Here is a 6,000-nt window from a genome sequence, read left to right on the forward strand (position 1 = left end):
CTCTTGGGGATGTTAGGTGCTGAACTTGACTTCATGCTTGGGAGTCCAACCCTCTACCCTGGGCCCATTGGGTTTAGGGTCTATAGTGCTACAACTCAGACTTGAACAAAACTTTTCTAATACATCTATTTCCTCCCAAAGAAATCAATAGCTGGGGCTGGGCACAGCAGGTTAAGTGCACATGGCGCAAAGCATATGAATCCCCATTTGAGCCCCCGGCTCCCTACCTGCAGGGGAGTCAGTTCACAGGCAGTGAAGCAGCTCTGCAGATATCTCATCACTCCACTCTCAGTCTTCCCCTCCTCTCTCGATTTCTCTCCGTCCTATCCAACAATAACGACAACAATAATAATTCTTCTTCTAGCATTTGCCCTTCTTCCGTAGCCAGTCAACAGCGTCAGGTTGAGCCTGATGTAAAGTTTTGAGACCTCCTTTGAATCTGGAGAGGTGGCAGTCGTTGACTATGTGGGTCATAGTCTGTCTGTAGCCGCAGGGGCAGTTCGGGTTGTCTCTGGCTCCCCAGCGATGGAACATAGCGGCGCACTGGCCATGGCCTGTTCGATAGCGATTGAGGAGGGCGCAATCATAACATGCTAGGTCAAAGCCGGGTTGACGCTTGCAGGGGTCTGTGATGAGGTGTTTGTTCTTGACCTCAGCTGACTGCCAACTCTTGTTTCCAAGAGACTGGAACAGAGAAGTTCAGTGTAGGCATAGGGGACCAGATTGGGTGATGAGACGTCAAGCGTTGGACAGGGTGGGCGAAGATATCTGCGTATATTGGCAGGTCCGGTCGAGCGTAGACGTGGGAAATGAACTTAGATGATGCCGCATCCCGACGAATATCTGGCGGGGCGATTTGCTAAGAACTGGCAGCCATGGAACCGGGGTGGAACGGATGGTTCCAGAAATTATCCTCATGGAGGAATATAATTTGGAATAGACCAAGTGGACATGGGGGCTACGGAACCATACTGGGGCACAGTATTCTGCAGTGGAATAGCATAATGCTAGAGATGATGATCATAGTGTGGAAGCGCTCGCGCCCCATGAGGAGCTGGCCAGTCTTGCAATGATGTTATTCCTCGCGCCCACCTTTGCTGCAGTTTTTATGAGATGTTTGTGAAATGACAGAGTGCGATCGAGAGTAACGCCAAGATAGACTGGCTGGGCTTCATGCCGGATTCTCGTATCGCCAAGCTGCACATTAAGCTCACGTGAGGCCGAGGCATGGTGTAGATGGAAAACAGATGATACCGTTTTTGCAGTGCTAGGGATTAGTCACCATTTTTTACAGTAATCAGATATCAGAGACATGTCTTTCGTGTTTCCTTGAGGATGTCAAACTTTGATGCCTGAGTTGCACAGCAGATGTCATCGGCGTAGATGAACTTCCTTGAAGAAGTTTCTGGGAGGTCATTGATGTAAATATTATATAATAACAATATTAAATATAAATTAATAAATATAAATATTAGTAAATATAATAACAATGATAAACAACAAGGGCAACAAAAGGGAAAAAAACAGCCTCTAGGAGCAGTGGATTCATAGTGCAGACACCAAGCCCCAGCAATAACCCTGGAGGCAAAAAAAAAAAAAGTAAGAAGAAATAGCCATATTGTGCTTAGGAATTCAAGAAAGTTCTACATTTAATGACTCGTAAACAAAAAAAAATAAGATCTATTTATGGGGAAGAGAACCAGAGCATCACTGGCATAGTCAGTGTGGGTATTAAGCGAGGGGCTTCATGCTTGAACCTGGGGCCTTGCACATTGTAACAGGTACATCACTACCTGGCCTTTATTATTATTATTTATTTTACTTATTTTTACCAATATCACTTGTAGTTCACCTCAGGCAATTGGCTGGTGCCTGGGACCTCTCCTATGCAAGTCCTTGGCCCTAAGGGGTATTACAAAGTATATCTTGGGTCCAGGCAGTGGTGCTCCTGTTTAAGCACACACATTACAGTGCACAAGGACCTGGCTTCAAGCCTCTGGATCAGTAATTTCAAAAGTACTGAGAGAGGGACCTCATAACATATATAGTTATAGAATGGCTAAACTAACAAGAAGAAATATTGGAGAAATGAACCAGAACAAGAGTCCAGTTAAAACACTACAGGCCAGAAGAGAATGGCAAGATATCTATCGAGTGCTCAATGAGAAAAGCTTTCAACCAAGACTACTGTATCTTGCTAGATTGTCATTCAAACTAGATGGAGGCATAAAAACCCTCTCAGACAAGCAACAGTTGAAAGAATCAATCACCAAGCCTTCCCTGAAAGAAGTTCTGAAAACAGTTCCTATAAACAGTCAGACCACCATAAATAGGCCATATATCAGAACACTCTAAACACCTACAAGAATGGTGTTAAAATGTCTTCAATCTTTGATATCAATAAATGTCAATGGCCTAAATTTACCTATTAAAAGGCACAGAGTAGGAAGATGGATCAGAAAACACAACCCAACAATATGCTGTCTACAGGAAACCCACCTAACTCAACAAGACAAACACAGACTCAAAGTGAAAGGATGGAAAACTATCATACAAGCCAAGGGCCCACAAAAAAGGACTGGGACAGCTATTCTTATATCTGACACAACAGACTTTAAAATAAATAAAATTTAAAAAGATAGGGATGGACACTACTTAATGCTCAGAGAATCAGTCAATCAAGAGGACTTAATAATTATTAACATCTATGTACCCAATGAGAAGCCATCTAAATACATCAAACATTTACTGAAAGAGCTTCAACAATATATTAACAGCAACACAGTCATAGTAGGGAACTTCAACACCCCACTCTCTCAACTTGACAGATCTTCCAGGCAGAAAATCAATAAATACATGAGGGAGCTAAATGAGGTGATAGATAAACTAGAACTACAGGACATTTTCAGAGTGATTCATCCCAAGAAACTGGAATACGGGCTGTAGTGCAGCGGGTTAAGCACAGGTGGCGCAAAGCACAAAGACCAGCATAAGGATCCCGGTTCGAACCCCGGCTCCACACCTGCAGGGGAGTCGCTTCACAGGCGGTGAAGCAGGTCTGCAGGTGTCTATCTTTCTCTCCTCCTCTCTGTCTTCCCCTCCTCTCTCCATATTTCTCTCTGTCCTATCCAACAACAACAACAATAATAACTACAACAATAAAACAACAAGGGCAACAAAAGGGAATAAATAAATATTTTTTAAAAAAAGAAACTGGAATACACATTTTACTCAAATCCACATGGGTCATTCTCAAGGAAAGACCATATATTAGGCCACAAAGACAGCATCAGCCAATTCAAGAGCATTGAAATCATCCCAAGCGTCTTCTCAGACCACAGTGGAATTTAACACTTAACAGTCAACAAAAGATTAGTAATAGTCCCAAAATGTGGAAGCTCAACAGTACACTCCTTAACAACTACTGAGTCAAAGAGAAAATAAAGGAAGAAATCAAAATGTTTTGAGACTTCAATGAAAATGAAGACACAGCTATCAAAATATTTGGGACACAGCTAAGGCAGTACTCAGAGGGAAGTTCATAGCCATACAAGCGCACATTAGGAAACAAGGAAAAGTACAAATAAACAGCCTGATTGCACATCTTAAAGACCTAAATGAAGAAGAACAAAGGAACCCTAAAGCAACCAGAATGATAGGAAATCACTAATGTTAGGGCAGAAATCGGTAACATTGAAAATAAGAAAACCATACAAAAGATCAATGAAAGTAAATGTTGGTTCTTTGAAAGAGTGAACAAAATCGTCCGGAGGCGGAGCTACGAGCAGCAGATCGCTTTCTCTCCTCTCCTCTCCTCTCCTCTCCTCTCCCGGATCAACTAGGAATACCAAAGGAGACCACCCGGACCGAAACAAGACAGGACTAGAATGACCACAGAAACCCAGTAAATCACCCGTGAGTACAAACACGCGTGGCTGGTGACAGAGAGGAGAGAGGGGCCTAAGGAGAGATTAAGTGACTGCTACCAGTTTGACAGTTTGTCAGTGGAGACACCACCTTCAGTCTGCTCCACCAACAAGGGGACAGCTGAAGGGAGGAAAGGACTCTCCAGAGACTCACCAAGTGCAACTCTGAATCTCCATTGCTACTACCCTCAGAATCTGGAGCAGCAACAGGGAGGGACACCAGGGTACAGAGACCTAACCGGGAAACTCAGAAGACCTATACCTCGGTGGCATAGCTGAGGGGCTGTGAAAGTCTCTTTGCATAACCACTGGATTATCTCTGCCACACCCTGCTTTATCTCTTGGTCAGGAGTCAGTGATTAAGCTAAGAAGCCTATTGATAGTTTAAAAGCCCTCAGGCTCCCATAGCCTACAGGGGAAAAAAAAAAAAAGGGCTTTTACACCACTGAACTCCAACTCAGGGATTGAAAAAACTGTTAACTTATTTAAAATGGTTAAAACAACAAGAAAAAATATTGGAGACTCGAACCAGGACAAGAGTCCAGCTAAAAGTCCTCCAGAGGGTGAAGCACAAAACAACGAGTTCAACATCCAAACATTAGCTAAGGAAATAATAACAGGAGTGAGTAAAGAATTTGAAAAAATTGTAATCAGAAATGCAGGAACAACAAATGAGAATATGGAAGAAAATTCTAATAATCTCATGGTTATTAGAGAGCTGAAAGCTGAAATTGCTGAGCTAAGAAGGCAACTAGCTGAACAAGCTAAAACAGTATCAGAGCAGGGCAACAAAATAGATGAACTCCAGAAAGCAGTAGAGGGCAGAGAGAATAGAATCAATGAGGCTGAAGACAGAATTAGCAAGATTGAGGATGAATTAGAGACAACTAAGAAAGAAGTAAGAGATCTCAAAAAGAGATTAAGAGATGCTGAAAACAACAACAGAGTCCTATGGGATGACTTCAAAAGAAACAATATACGCATTATTGGCTTACCAGAGGAAGAAAGAGAAGGGGAGGAAGAAAGCGTTCTCCAGGCCATAATAGCTGAAAATTTCTCTAGTCTAGACAATACCAAAGACATAAAGATTCAAGAAGCCCAGAGGGTCCCAAACAGAATTAACCCAGACCTAAAGACACCAAGACATGTCATACTTAGATTGGAAAGGAATAAGGATAAAGAAAGGATCCTCAAGGCTGCAAGAGAAAAACAAAGAGTCACCTACAAAGGAAAACCCATAAGATTAGCAGCAGACTTCTCCATACAAACACTACAGGCCAGAAGAGAATGGCAAGATATCTATTGAGTGCTCAATGAGAAAGGCTTTCAGCCAAGAATACTATATCCTGCTAGATTGTCATTCAGACTAGATGGAAGCATCAAAACCTTCTCAGACAAGCAACAGTTGAAGGAAGCAACCATCACCAAGCCTGCCCTGAAAGAAGTTCTGAAAGGTCTCCTATAAACAGTCAGACCACCACAAATAGGACATATATCAAAACACTCTAAAACTCTACAAGAATGGCGTTAAAATATCTTCAATCTTTGATATCAATAAATGTCAATGGCCTGAATTCACCTATTAAAAGACACAGAGTAGGAAGATGGATCAGAAAACACAACCCAACAATATGTTGTCTACAGGAAACTCACCTAACTCAACAAGACAAACACAGACTTAAAGTGAAAGGATGGAAAACTATCATTCAAGCCAATGGCCCACAAAAAAGGGCAGGAACAGCTATTCTCATATCTGACATGATAGACCTTAAAATAGATAAGATTAAAAAAGATAGGAATGGACACTACTTAATGCTCAGAGGATCAGTCAATCAAGAGGACTTAACAATTATTAATATCTATGCACCCAATGAGAAGCCATCTAAATACATCAAACTTCTACTGAAAGAGCTACAGCAATATATTAAATGGACCTACCCTATGACCCTGCAATTCCCCTCCTGGGGATATATCCTAAGGAACCCAACACATCCATCCAAAAAGATCTGTATACACATATGTTCTTGGCAGCACAATTTGTAATAGCCAAAACTTGGAAGCAACCCAGGTGTCC

Source organism: Erinaceus europaeus, chromosome 15, assembly GCF_950295315.1.
Source record: "Erinaceus europaeus chromosome 15, mEriEur2.1, whole genome shotgun sequence".
NCBI lineage: Eukaryota > Metazoa > Chordata > Mammalia > Eulipotyphla > Erinaceidae > Erinaceus > Erinaceus europaeus.